The 15,839-nt window shown below is 38.6% G+C and overlaps 1 protein-coding gene across 1 annotated transcript in view; it reads left to right on the top strand.

Annotated features, from left to right (window-relative positions):
- The first annotated feature begins 2,392 nt into the window (after nt 1-2,392).
- ddr1 (discoidin domain receptor tyrosine kinase 1) overlaps nt 2,393-15,839 on the top strand; it is a 43,295-nt gene continuing 29,848 nt past the window's right edge. Inside the window, exon 1 of the mRNA XM_026940053.3 lies at nt 2,393-2,817. The gene's annotated coding sequence lies outside the window, so the exon portion shown is untranslated. The remainder of the gene's footprint in view (nt 2,818-15,839) is intronic.

Below are 15,839 nucleotides of genomic sequence, written 5' to 3'. Positions count from 1 at the left end.
CAACCATGCTCTAGATGGGTTAAAATACTTTCCCTGACTGCCTCAACTCTGGTTCCTAACTGCCATGTGCATGGCGTGATTATACTGATTCTGCAAATTAAAGACTACCTACTTTGGCAGACCTTCAGTATTGGCAATGTCAGTACTCATTTATTCATTTTATTTGTCTTCAGCAGCTGCTCCATCCTGGTCAGGGTCATGGTGGATCTTAGGAGGCAGGAATACACTCTGGATGAAATGCCAATCCATTGCAGGACACCATGCATGCACACATTCACACACTCATACTAGTTACAATTTAGCATAGCCAATCTAGCTACTGGCATGTTTTTTGGGAGGTGGGAGGAAACTGGAGAAATCTAGAAGAAACCCACATAGACACCAATCTCTGCACAGACAGTAACCCGAGCTCAAGACCCTGGAGCTGTGACATTAGTACTCCATCAGTTTAAATTACATATAGATATATTCAAGCCAAATGTCATTAACCACACAAGTATGGCAATAAAGTTGAGTGAGTTAAGCAAACAGAGAGAGAACAGCAGGAAACCAGAGAACTTGATGGTTGTAAAGAGACTCAGGCTAAGCACCTGCATTTGGCTCCGTATTTAACAATCAAACACCTGGGCTGTATGAATATCTTCAGGGAGTAGGTAGAGATTGTAAATGGCATGCACACCCAAAAAATTACTGTTCCATAAGAGCACAGAGTAGAGAGGGCATTTTCTGTATTATCCATTAAAACTACTGAAACTGTCAACCTAGCTTAGTTCTGATTATGTCAGTCATATATATATATATATATATATATATATATATATATATATATATATATATATATGTGTGTGTGTGTGTGTGTGTGTATGTGTGTGTGTGTGTGTGTGTGTGTGTGTAGTACTGTGCAAAAGTCTTAGGCACATGCAAAGAAATGCTGTAGAGCAAAGATGCCTTTAAAAATAATGAAATTAAATGTTTCTACATTAAAAAAAATACTGTAAAGAGCAGTAAACAGTAATAAACGAAACAAAGTCAATATTTGGTGTGAGGATCCTTTGCTTAAAAAAAAAAATAGTAGTCTCAGGTACAGTGTGTGCAGTTTTATGAGGAAATGAGCTTTAAGTGTTACTGAGCATCTTGCAGAAGCAGCCGCAGTTCTTCAGTTAACTGTTGCACTTGCTTCTTATTTCTGCAGCAAAACCCAGCAGCCTTCATTATGTTTTTTTGTCTGAAAAGTGTCTCTTATGTAATCTGCTGCTTTCTTTACTGACATACAAACATTTTTCTGTAGTATTTAATTTTGTGTTGGAAAACTAATGTTTGGAAATCCAAAATGTTTTTGTACTGAATCAATAATGCAGAAGTCATAAAATAAAAATCTATAACAAAGTTTGCACTAAAAATACAGTATATACATCTTACAACAGCCTGAACCTGCATTATTTTTCATTCCTTCGTCTTTTGTGTCTTGTGCCTTGTGTAAAGCATTCTGCATTTTGTGAACTCAAACACAGAAGGTGTTTAGGCTCATGTTAGAGATGTGTGTTGATGTGGGAAAGCATGTAGAGTCATAGTGCTGGCTCCCAGTGTCTTTTGTTAGAGCCTCGTAAGGGATGGGCAAGTATCAACACATAACTGATCCACACTCTCTCTTTCATCCATTCTCCGCCACCCTTCAGTGCCTTCCTTCACTTCACCACGCCCTTTCTGTTTTTTTCTGGTTTATATTAGTGAAAAAGAGATGTATCTGCCAACTGAACCATCTTTCCACCACCACCACTATCTCAGAGCAATGCATGCTTCAGTGCTGAGCAGAAAGCTTGAAGTTCTGACTGTTACCACTGAAGCATCTAAATCACTGTCTTTACTGCCTCAGGCAGGTAATTGTATACAGTTACAGATGCCTGCTCTGTAATAATGGAGTCTTTTGAAACAACAAAGAGGAAAATCTTCAGGTGAAGACAGTACTTTGGTTGATTTTTTTTTTCAAATCTTTCTCTGTATAAACACACAGCCATATATAAGCAATTAATCAGTGAAAAAAAAAAGATATAATTTTTGTCATAAAAGTGACACACATGACATGCAATTCTCCGAACACAAAGGAAACGGTGATTTTTTTTGACCAAGAAAGGGTTAACAAGGTGAATCCTGTTGTTTCCTTTTCAGTAATTTGATAATTCATATCCCACTGACAGACCTCACTGTTCCTGTAAAAAAATGTTTCTCTCAGGGGCGCGAGCGCACGTCAAGTATCATTTACAAGAGCCCGCTGCCAGGTCACGGGGTCTTTCCTCACCTCGTATCTGATTGGCTGAATGTCTGATTGAATATTTAAATCGGCGCGCTGTGATTGGACGCGATGGAGCAGGTTATGCAAATGAGCACCTGGTAGCGGTCTCTGGGAGAAGAGGACGGACAGCCTGAGCGGCGGTTGGAGCGCTGACTATTCGGTTGAGAAGGAGCGTTAGGAAGTAGTTTACGCGTGATTGTTGACGTTTAAATGACGCCGTTTGCTTTGAAAGTGTACACACGTGTTTACATTTTTAGTGTTTATCTAAAATAAACGCTAAAATCTTTGTTTTTTTTCCCCCTCCGTCTGTTCACTAGAGTGAACTCGCACTGCTTTTAGTCGCGCGCGCGTGCGTGTGTGTATATGTGTGTGTATGTGGAAGCGTTAGTGTTTCTGTTAACCTTATAAAAATAATAAAAGCGTTGGATTTGTACACTAAAGTGAAGAATTCGGATTAAAGCAGGACCAACCGAAAAGTTTTTCCAGCGGCTATCAAATCCGAAAGCTTCTCCTCGCCTGCCTTTTCGGTAAGTAACGAGAAAACACGATAAACTATTTTTATCCGCTCACACAGACAGTCTGAGAGGGTGTGTAATCTGGGATTATAAACTACTTTCTTTATTCTCAGATTTGATACGTACTGCTTTGACAGATTTAGGGATCTGTTAGTGTTGAGCAGTTGTTGATCCAACTGTTGCTGTTGTTTAAGAAGAGATCACACATGTGCTTGAATAGTCTGTGATTTTTATTCTCTCCCTCGTTCCTGTTTTAAAGTTTACATCCTGCATCTACAGACTGTCATCTATACTACTACTACTACTACTATTATTATTATTATTATTATTATTATTATTATTTACATTATTGAAGCACATGTCTCTCAGTTTCAGTTTTCATATACCTTATTGACATGACAAGTAATTGTACATTTGTATTGCCAAAGCAAGTCCAAAGGAAAGGTAGTGTAAAAAAATGAGAAATAAAAATAAAATAAAAAAAGTAATAATAAAGTAAACAGAAAAGAGTGCAAACAATGTACATAAATTAAGGACAAAATAAAGGCACTATATACAGAATAATTGAAAAAAAGAGGATAAAATGAGTAAACAGAATAAAAGTGAATTTACTAATAAAGGTAATAAAGAAAAAATATAAAACAATAATAATAAAGAAGAGCAATCGTAACAGTTACAAGAGACGCATGGACAAGGCGGATCAGTCACTGTCCCTCATATTGTGGCAGGCTGAGACATTGTGCTGCTAATATACAGCAGTCTTTATGTTTCCTCTCGCTCTCTTTCTGTGTGTGTGTGTGAGAGAGAGAGAGAGAGAGGATGTGTTGGACGGCGGCCACGAAGAGTTTTTCGTTGTTTGTTTGCTTGTAAAACTATAAAGTGCCCAAGTTCCTCTCACTCTCACAAATGTTCTCACAGACTCCATGGAGCACGGTTTCACTTGACCGAGCATACACAGGTCTAATAATGACATTAATGAATTAGCTTCGGCTCAGCCCTTACACACCTGAGGCTGAAACCAGTGTGACTTTGGTGAAACTAGGGCTGAACAATGTATCGTTAATTCTCATCACGATATTGATCTTTCTAGTACTGCAGAAGGCTGCAATATTGTGATGAAATTTGCATTAAATTTCGTTACATTGTGAGCTCTGAGCACCCCGAACAACACCTTTATGAATTATGACGTTCTTATGATTTAGCAAATATAATCTTTTTGGTCCGCACACACACAAAAATACCGTACCGATATCAGATCTAAGCATCAGTCGCTACCTCTGTACTGACATCCCCTCATGGGTTGTGTCAGTCAAACATCACACACATTCATGGCGTATTATATCAGTGGATTGGTTTTAAAAAAGATTTTGAAGCCAGTCTGATACTGATGTAGAGTAATGACCTCAATACTGAAACACTGAGCATCCAGTGAAATGTTAAATAAACGTCTCCTTCGATACAGGAGATAAGATATAGATTATGTGGCTTGTCTGCCGTACAAGTCCCTATGAATGAGCTGTTACTATAAAAATGGTAATATTCTTATGTGTTTCAGCTGGGACTATCATCAGAGCTGCTGTTATAGAAAATTAATCAATGCCTTCTGACCAATCAGTTTTGAAATTTCAACAGCACTGTGATATAAAGCATATTATTCAGCAGCTGCTATGAGTAATTTACTAACTAGTGAAGCTAATAGGAACAGTATTTATGTAGTAGTTATGAGGAATGTCTGAACCTTCTGACCTTCAGGTTCTGGAAGATTAAAGGGTTAACCTTAAACCTTAATGTGACCATTAATAGTTCTCCGGGGTTTAAGAACATTGCCTTATTAACATGATATAATATTATCACAGTGCAGCACAATGTCTCGCAATGTATCCGAGCTGCACTGATTTTCCTTGGGAAATTCCAGACTGCTCAGTAAAGGAAGTGGTGATTTTCCGATGGAGTCGTGTGTAAGCCATTGCTTTTTACGACTCTTAATGGATAGCTTAGGCGTAATAATAGCACTTAGTTGTGAAAAGCAGTCGTATAGGGACTTGCATTGTTTATATCCATTCAGTGGTTCTTAACGTGTAAGGTGTATAGAGCAGCTCCTGACATGCACAGGATGAATGAGCTGACGGTTTATGAGTAAGTACAGGTGGCTTCTGCCTCATTGACCTGCTCAGGGCCAGGTCACCGGAGGCCAGAGCACCAAGAACAAGAGAGATTGTGTTAACGATACATTGAGCAAATATCTCTGAAGGAACTGAAGGTCAGGAAATAAACAGTCCTCCAGTGCACAGACTGAGAGAGTGTGTTTTAGAAGGGCCCAAGATGAAAAGCTGTATGTCTCTGTCCCACCTCTCTCGATTTAGTGTGAATGAGTGACAGTATATTTGTGTTGTGATAAATTATCGTTGAAGTTGTCAGTGCTTCTACAAACATTGTCCAGTTGTGTGTTTTGTAAAGAATGGACAAATTAAACCTGCATTTAAGGATATCGCTATGTACAGTTTGTCTGTTAACTGCTCAGAAGTTGTACAGATATACATTCCTCACTCTCTTAGCTGCACACATTTCGTATTATTTTCATTACTGAATGATTCGTAGTAGTTACTGAATAATAATATGGGATTTTAAGGGGTTATAACTAGATAGCAACAAGTAAAAATGTTTTTGTTTCACCATTTTCCTTCTGTTTCTTGTCAAATGCTTTAGTGTTTGTCTGTTTAAACATAAAACCTTGTGATGAATCTATTTTGAGTCGTGAAAATGATTCCAAGTGCCATGATATCATATTTTAGTCCCTATATTGCCCAGACGTAGTAAAAGGAAATGTGTGGTCTCCTCAATTTCATTACCATGTGGTGATCAAAGTGTTCCTGAAATCAAATTTGGTGTTTCAGAGCTTTCTGTACCTTAGTCTTATGGACACTGATACAACACTATAGCTGGAAAAATAGTAAAAGTAGAAAAAAATAGTATTGTTCTGGTTTTAATTTTGTAGTTTGTCACTAGTGGAAAAATGATACAAATTGATGATTCATATTTGTGCAAATCTTTGTGGCTGTCCAATTAAATGCTATCTAGAACCATATATGTCCAGCAATTTAGCAGCAAGCATGTTTCATCGTTGTGTTTGTGAATGTCTTCTCACACACTGTTCCCCTTTCTGGTCATTTTCTGCTGGAATATGTGGCTTCCTCAGACAGAGCATGAATATGATTTTGTCTTTATACATCGTTGGGGATTCTTCATCAGTAAGAGTAAGTAAAAAGCTCGCCACTGTTCTCAGTATTAAGCTAGTTCGCTCAGCTACTGTAAGGTTTGTTTAGATTCGGTGGGGGTGTGGCGTATCTCGAGCGCTATTTGCTGTTGTGCAAATCGGTCAAGCAGTTTGGCACATCATTCTGATGTCCTGTTTTAGAGGAAAATACATCAACTTATGGAATCAAATCAGAGCTAAGAAGCCATTTCATGGGGTCTTTAATGCTGGTGGGGGACAAAAGAGTGAGAGACCTTGGTGACTTCTCAGAGCACTCATCTTGTTTTACTATTAACAGTTTTCTCAGTCTTATATCTACGACGTAATGGAGTCATTAAATGTGTCTCTGCCCTCCTCTTCTCGAGCTGTTGCAGTACTTGATCTCCTAGTGCATTGTCACTCATCATAATTCATTCTAGCTCTATTGCTTATCCTCCTCTTGACACTCCCTCTCTTCCTCTTTTCCACCCTGCCTCTGCTTTGATGTTGCCATAAATCATTCACCCATCACCGCACATTTCTCTGCCTTCTATTCATCTGTTTTGGTCTCCGCCTTATCAGTACTGACTGCTCTGGGCATCTACGTGTCTGTCTCTTTAAATTCATATTTTTGTTTTTTAATGCTCCATTTGAACTCATAAGTATTGCAGGTGTATACAGATGAGCCGTGCATTAAGGTCAGTAAACTCTGTAATCTTTAACATTTTCTTTTCTTTGTGACATAACAGTGTCTAAGTTAATAATTACAGATTAGTGGTTGCATGAAGAGGTAAAGTCTTACTTGACGCTTGAAGGCATCCTTCTGTTTTAGTGTTACTGAGTAAGGTAAAACACCACTCTGCATTAACTGGCGCTAAATAGATAGAAAATGATCATAACAGTAAAGTCACATGTGATGGCTAATGGGAATAACGTCGAGGTGATCTGAATCAGGTGATGCTCCTTCAGTCTTTCAGCTCAGTCAGTAAATTTGCACTTACACACACACACACACACACACTCACTCACACACACAAACACACACACACACAGAGATGCAGCAAGTTTGTTTACATTCCAGTATGTTTAAAATCAGCATGTCAGAGACAAAATCAAAATATCAAAACCATCAAATAAATGAAATGCGTGTTTAAAAGCAGGAATGATTATTCCAAGTCAGTTTGTCAGTTATTGTGTAAACACTGTACACACACTGATGAGTGGAGCGTGCGGAGGGAAGCCAACTCTGCTCTTCATTTAAGGAACTGCATTTCAGTTAAGGAAAAACATCAGTGAAACTACTGAAAAAAATGTGCAAAAGTACAATCTGAAACTATATTAAATGTGATTTTAGATTTTAGTCTAGTCAAATGTAATGTTCACGTAGCAGCATACGTCTCAAAACATTTGAGCATTGATACCGGACACAAGTCATGTAGCATGACATTATGGCAAACTAGGGACATGGTTTATTTGACTGACAAGTATTATATTCATCTAGCTGACACAGAGTGGTTCATCTCTCCAACACTAACTAGTAATATCATTTATAAATCCAAATCACATAAAAAACAGAAACAGTATCAAAACAGGAAAAAGAAAATTTGGTAAAGAATAAAGCAGATTAACGTGGAGATAGCCTATATTTGTATTGCTATACAGTGTATAGTAGTACTGCAGTGTAATTACTATAACATGCATAAAGAAAGCAAAGAGGAAATCCACTGCATATAAATACCACTTTCACTAAATGGTTCAACTGAGAAAAACTAAAAAATTACAGCAATATTACTTATTCAGTATTAGCATAAATGTATCTTCTATTTCGGTTGATTTTGTTTATATGGAGCACTTTACTTTCTAATGTAAAATGTAGCTAAGATAATGCTAAAGCATGTATCAGTGGTGCTATCATATGGATATTGTAACTAAAATAAGAAAAAGCGCATCAGTGCTTCACCAGCTAAAGCCAAGAATGTGTGTTCACTGCTCAGCCATGTTCACTAGACTGCAATCTAAAATTAGAGTTGAAGGTGCACTAGGAAAGATTTGTCAAAATGTGGCAAGATTATGTCTCTAACGGTTAATTAGCTGGAGTTGAATAAGATTTCAAGGTACATTTGGTAATTTTTTTTTTTTTTAAGATTAGGTCTCTAATAGTTAGGTAGGGTTCGACATTTGAAGGATTCCTGCCCAGGTTCAGGAAGCTCCACCCTCAGTATCTTAGGTGGCCCATATAGTGTCTTTAAAATGACTGACAGGATGTGCATCCAAACACAAACAAACATTCTGGACTGGAAGTCAGTTTTCCACCCGGGTTTTCTCAGCAACTTCTGTGCAAATTCTGCTCATACTGATTTATAAGTATGGACACAAGTAGAGTCGCTGTTCTGTTTTCTTTGTAATAAGCTCTTAATTTAGTGAGCTCAAAGATAGCTAAAAGATCGGACACTGAACTGCTTGAAAGCCAAGTTACAACTCTATAAACATGCAAAAATCAGCTTACAGATAATGATTTATCAATATCGTCAAGATACCTTTTAACTTTCTTATAGAAAAAAAGCACATCTGCTTGATTTGTTATGTAAAGTATGCTATTCAAACTGTTCAGAGCTTTATACAGCTGGTGTTTCCCGGTCCAAGAGCAATGTTGCATCTGCAGCTATACTCAACCCCTTCACCAGTATTGAATTACTCCATCTTTGAAAAAAGTGCTGCCAGTGTTTATTCTTGCCTTGCAGTATTTTAAGTAATTGTGTATTGTATTGTAAGTTTCTTCTGAGACTGGGGTATGGGTGGCGTGAAGGGGCTTTGGGGAGAGTCTATAAAATGACTGACAAGTTGGCTTAAGCCATAATTTTTGTCATGCTCTACATGAGACTTTCTTATTGTTTTATGTATATAAGAACTAAGCTGACTGTATGGTGTTGCTCTGATTTCTCTTATCATGTGCTGTGTTTTCAGATAATCCAGAATTGGATATAAGTTTTCGAGCAGTCTTTCTTCAACTCTGCTAGTATCACGCACTTTGATTTTATCGTGAATCATTTGCGTTACTGCCTGCCTGCCCACTGAAAGCGAGGCCTCCTTTACAGATGTTGACTTTAATCTGTCAGAAGCGTACTGTACACACCCACCTGTATGCACAACCTCCCTTTAAGGCTAACATTGACAGACCTGTTCAAAAATGACTCAGCTCTCTCCCAGATTGTTGACGAGCTTCTTAAAATCTACCTTAAATGAGCAAATTTCCTCTACCCTGCTGGTGCCGAGTGTATCAGGTGTATCAGGTACAGCTCTGAGGTTTTTAAACTCCTCACTGTCGCTGCTGGAAAAACAAGATAAACTGTTGTCTCTTAGGGTTTTATTATCATAGTAACACTTGCACCAGAACCACACACTGTAACAACGACTGTGTCAGTGCTGTTCTGTATATGATCCACCACCCACATCATGTCTACTCTACAGTGGTCCATTTCATTGATGGACAGGGTAGAGGGGGACTGATACGGTGTAACTGTACACCTACAGAGTGACCTGATGAAATCAGCACTGTCTTTATGTCGGTTTTGGTGTATCTAAGTCTCAAAACCATCTGCAGTACTGCGTATTGATCAGGTGAATGTATCCAATAGGTTTGGGGTTGGGACATGAGGCATGTTTTTGTTTTTTAGCGCACACACCCTTGATTTGTCCAGCACCTTGTTTTATATGTTTCTGCCTGTTCTTTTTTAGAAATAATGAACTCAGTTGGTCAAATACCAGCAAATATAAACAAACTTTCTTTTTAATGAACACAAGATATAGAGCCAGTGATTTCTCATGCAACTGGCTCCTCACGAGCCAGGAACCCTCGGACTGAATGCAAATATTTACCTAGTGAAAGAGCCAATTATCTTGAAGAAGGAAAGATGCAATGGTACGAACAAAAGAAAAAAATTTGCTTGTGGCAGTGATGAATGTTGAGTTCATCTAGGTGGACATTAACACAAACATGAGCCAATAGAAACCAGCAGGAAGATCTGTGCTCTCTTCTTCCTGGAAATAAAGAAGGAGGAACACTGATCATTAAGTAGCTCTTTTTGATCTATATATCTGACATCCTGCTCAAGCCTGCGGGGGAAAATACGTCAAGCGTGCACAACCTTTTTGTTAAGGACATAGGCTGAGGCAAATATTTCAGAGTAATGTTGCCACAGATTATCAAGTAAAATGTAAACAACTCTTTATCACACTCAGTTTTTTATTTCCTCTGCCGTTATCTCGACTACATTGAATCATGAGGCTTTCTTTTTTCTTTTTCTTTTTCTGTACATCCTGGTTATTCTGTACATGTGACACTGTCTCTTAGCACACAAGTTCACGTTACATAGGAGTATGTTGGCGAACACCTACGCCACCATCTGCAGATGCTTGTAAATAGGATTATAAATGCCCAATTCCTCACAGATTTTATGATTGAAAACTTTTACAGACCTAAAAGGCCATACAAGGCTATACAAGTTGGCCGTTTGTTTTGCACCAGACTTGTGGACCTGGACATGTGCCATAATGAATTCTAATACAAAGTCGGCTCATGACTTAACTTGTTAATCTTGAGCGTCTTGGCAAAATACAGTTTTGTTTACTGTTCACTTTTTTTACTCTTTTTTTTTTTTTTTTTTTTTTTTTTTTAAATTCAATCTCCCATATCCTTTAAATTCAATTTTCCATATTCTCACAGACACTTCCCTTGCTTTTCCTTTAGGCCCAAACATAATCATGTCTTCATTATCAGTTAGAACCTGAGGCAGTAAATGTATGACATGTCTCTTCATTTTCAGCATATGCTCTGTGCTTTGGGTGTGTGTGAGAGCGAAGGATTAGGCAGTTTTCTCACTAGTCTTTGTGAAAATCACACGGTCGTGCCAAATACTTCATCCGTTCTCAAAGACCAGGTTTACCTGCACCATATAGGTGGCATAATTACTACACAGCTGCGATGTTTAGTCATAATGTGCTTACAGGCTGTCAGCAGTCGGCATTTTGTTCCTGCAGTGTCCTCAGTCTTTGTCCCTGACACATAAACACCTGATACATGAACACTAGATACACAAAATTCAAATTCGATTTGACACGATGTATGGGGGTGTCTCAGTACAATACATTTTTGATACAGCGTTGCCTGAATGTGTGTCTTAGGTTTCGATTTTCAGGTGAGGAAAGCATTCAGCTTTATTAAAGTACAACAGTTGAAACGTGTGATCCAATCAGATTCTTAGCAGCATATGACAACACAAAAGCTGTGCATTAGAACATAACAAAGCTAGACATGGCTAATTAAACATTATCTCTCTGGCTAAACTTTCACTAGTGTGACTTTACGAGGACGTGTCTGAAGCACTGGGCTTTTTATTTCCAATTCTGCTGTTGTGCTGTGAAAATCTCTGTAGCCCTAAATGTGTTTTTCTATTCTGCTTTCCCCATTACAGAGTAGAGTCTCATATGTGCAGCTTCCAATTGCTGTTGTGATTTCTTTACCCCGGATTGAATCATTGAGGAAAAGCTGCTTATGTGCCCACGTGTGTTTTCTTCTTGTTCCACTAATCAACATGTTTGTGGTATTTAGTGCTGGTGTAATGTTTCAGCAATGTTTCTGTATCACAACTTGCCAGGAAGCCAAAGTGCTCCCAAACACCAGACCTTAAAGAACTGGGGGAATCTTCCAGCTCCTGCATTGATATTGACCGAAGCCACTGTTTTTTCCTGAGCCAGTACACAAGTATGATATTATGTTAGCCTGTTAGCTTGGGAAAAGCAGCATGTTTAGATGAATCATGTTTTTTAAACCCCCAGAGCCGCTCCTGATTCGAGATTCAGAGGAAACTACTAAGTTAGTCTTGGCCAGTTCCCATCCACTAGTTAGGTCTCCTTTATCATATGACAGGGAGATTGAAAGCGATCATGTGCGTCCATGTCATGTGAGACCAGCCAACTCGTTCTTTTCGAACTGCTGCTCATGCTGCGTAACACACTCGGAGGAAAAGGCTATCTGCCCCCTTCCACATGCATGAGTTCACAGATGCCCACGATTGGCTAGTGTCGCTGTGATTGATATGGTAGAGAGAGAGTACAATATCCCTCCCACCTAGAGAGCACAGCCAGTTTAGCTCCCAGCCTCCCTGTGGCATTGCTGGGATTCAAACTTGCTATCTCTGTATATCTATACAGGGCGAAGGCTTTTCTGTTTCACCACTCGGGAGCTTGGGCTTAAGTTTAAATGTTAATTAGACTTAACATAACACATATATTAGAGTATAGCCTACTCTGTTTTATGTTTTGTTTGATATTCAGACATACCGAATCAAGGGCCTATTATCGATTAGCTCAGTATGGTACACTATATAGTTACATTCCTGTTAAACACAGAAACATTGTGTGTGAAATTGTGTTTAAGTCTGAAAGCTGCATAACTGATCAGGAAACAGAGGCCAGTCATGCTCCACCTTAAATACAACAACTGTAATACCCTGTTAAATGTGTGTGTTCATACCAGGTCAGGATTTGCAAGTGAGGAATTTAAAATTGTGTGTGCGTCAGCTAAAACACTGGTGTGTGGGAAAAGTAATAAATTAAGCTTTCCTTTACAAGCAGCACAGGTGTGCTGTGGGAACTGTCAGAAAGCAGGCATGAACTCATTACCAGCACTGAAGACCTGGACAAGCGCAGACCTGCTTCTCAACGATACTGCTTTTTTTCCCCCATGGTGAATACTGATGATTAGTATCGGTCCAAGTGCAGGAATCTTTCTCGGAATTGTTTCCTGTGTTTTTTAACATATTGTGGTTTCTACAGTTCAGAAAGCAGAAGCGGTTTCCTGATCCGAACTTGGTCAGTGTTAAGCGCTGAATTTGTCATTTTTACAACTCTATTTTAGATCTGGGCTGTATCACATTTTTGTGTGATAGCTTTTTTACATTAGAAATATGACTATGAATGTGTTTTTCTTTCACTTCGATCTGTTAGGGTTCTTCCATTCCCAACTTTCTTCTTAGCAAAGTATCTGATCAAGCAGCCACATGGTAAGTGTAAACTGTGCCATTATAAATCAGTAGGAAATATAAACATACTTGGCTGGAATATGAATTTCCTTAGCACTGTCTCTTTGTGTTTGCCTGATGTGCTAAATGATATCAGTGTGCCTCTCATTTGTGCGAGCAGGTGACAGGTGAATGCAAGATTTAACTGAAACTGAGTGTCCTGTCCAGCAGACTCCATTCATGCTGTTTGTTTTTGTCTCCCTTTTCAGTGCAACTCTTTCTTTTTTTCTCTCACGCACTTTAAAATGAGTCAGGCTTCCTCGTATTATCCTTGTCTTCCATGCGCTCACTCTTCATTTCTGCTCCAACTGTGAGTAACTCTTAGTCTTCCTGCTACTCACACAGAATCGGATACTTGAGCATTGAGCATACATTGTTGAACAATACTGGCACCACATACACACACATGCACACGCACAACATTTGTATTTGTCACATTTTAAGGCATATAATTATACATATGTGTTGTATACATATTGTATGTATGTAACTACTTACTTTTTAATCCTAAATCTTACCCTAACTGGAATCTGAAAAAGAAGCACACAACTTTTATTAAAAAAAAAAAAAAAAAAAAAAAAAAAAAGGTATATATTGTCAGGATTATCTTTACTGGTCCTGATATTGCAGGTTATCCCCATTATATATTTATTGATTGATTGATTGATTTCCTCCATAGTCAGGACATTTGCGTGCAGACAGTTTACAAAAACAAGCACATACACACTTCGAAATTCTCGATAATCTGACGATATTATATCGATATTGTGATAAATTGTCTCAATGCAATTTTCTGAGATATCATGAGCATTGTGATATCTTTTTATGCGTTTTTTAAAAATAGTTTTGATAATGTTTTCTTGATTGATCCAATTTCTTGAATCCAAATTTTTTGTACAGGCAAAATCTTTTCCTCGTTTTTTCCCCAATTAAATTTTTGTGCGCATTAAATGAAAGTATCTAAGTATATCTAAGGCTGAGAAGAGATATACTGGAATTATACTACTCCAGCAAGCATACAAAGACTTTTTAGATAGTTAGAATGACTCTGATAGCAGAAGGCTGTAATTAGCCTGCGTGCTGCACACGAGGCTGATTAATGCCTCAGACATTTGCGTGATCACTACAAGTAAAATAGATGCTGCTGTGATTGTAGTAATGGATTTCCGCTAATGTTACAAAGCACTGAAGCAACCATCAAATACTGATTCACACAGTAACATTAATGACTCATTTTCATCACCAGGTTGGGAAATTAGCCAGACCCTTTAGTCATTGGGGTCAGTAGATGAAACAGCCCTTCAAACAGCCATGTCTCTTTTCCGCCAACCTCCAGAACTGTTTCCTTATAAGGGATGGCAATTACAAGTGCCTCCTGAGCTTGGTTATGAAAACCGCGTGTATGTACCCTCATCTCTCTTTAATAGGAACACCTAAGGCTACATTGGGCACAGACTAACTGAAACTAGACAGTTGAAAACTGAAAGAAAAAAAAAACATCAACTGGTCTTTTTCCAGTCTTCACTGAGTCTGTGCACACTGTAGCCTCAGGTTCCTGCTCTTGACTGACAGTTGCAGCTCATTGTCCTCAAGGTTTAAAATGTGAGTTCTGAGATGCTTTTCTGCTCAGCGTAGTTGTAACCAGTTGTTATTAATGAGTTACTGTAGCCTTCCTGTTAGCTGTCTCATCAACAAGGCATTTCCTCCGTCAGAGCTGCTCACTGGATGTTTTTCGTTTTTCTCACCATTCTGTGTAAACTCTATAGACTGCTGTGCCTGCAAATCACAGGAGATCAGCAGTTTCTGAAATACTCAAACCAACCCGCCTGGCACTAACAACCAAGTCACGGTCATTCGGTTTGAAGTGTAAATTAACTGAAGCTCCTGGCCTGTATCTCCATGATTTTATGCATTGTACTGCTGTCACATGATTGGCTTATTGGGTAACTGCATGAATCAGCAGGTGTTCCTATTAAAGTGGCTGTTATGTGTGTGTGTGTGTGTGTACATAGCCAAGCTGTTCATACAGTGGAACAGTTTGTAGTTTTCTGTATAAAAAGTTACTGTTGCTTGTTGCGGTGCTGTAATTGTGTTTTGGCTCTTGAGTCTTGCACTGTGCTGATTTCTGTGCGTCACTTGGCAGTGAGCGTGTCTCATAATTAGGCCTCCAAAAATCAATCAATAAATCTCACTGGCATCAGTCTTCTCATCTGCATAAAGCTGAGAATTCCTAACCCTTCTTCGCTCTTAGTCACGTTGCTTCATGCCACTCTCACTCCCACAAACCTCGGTGCAGGATTTTCATCTGTGCTCATGAATCCGAGGCGGGTCGATGCTTCACTTCTCTGCAGTGTGAGCGTAAATACTCTCGTCATAGATAAAGAAGATATGTTACAATTTTAATTATACATCCTCAGAGGGAAAAGGGTAGATTCTCTTGTATAATATTGGTTAAATATTGTGTATACATATATTTTATATGCCTCAGAGCTGATTGGATTGATGTCTAATACTGTTGTCTGCCTTTTCTAATTAAGAGCCTCTGAGACTTATAGCGATAAGAGCTTAACTCCCCTTTACCTCCTTGGCATCATACTTTGTACTTTTTTGAAAGAATCTTTTATTAGTTTTAACAGCTTTAAATTTAGAAGGAGTCGCAGAACATGGTAGATTTGCCAAGATCAGTTGTAACTGGGTGTGGACTTCGGCAGCAGTTTCACTGC

This window comes from Pangasianodon hypophthalmus, chromosome 1 (genome assembly GCF_027358585.1).
Source record: "Pangasianodon hypophthalmus isolate fPanHyp1 chromosome 1, fPanHyp1.pri, whole genome shotgun sequence".
Lineage (NCBI taxonomy): Eukaryota > Metazoa > Chordata > Actinopteri > Siluriformes > Pangasiidae > Pangasianodon > Pangasianodon hypophthalmus.
This window is presented reverse-complemented; position numbering and strand designations above follow the sequence as displayed.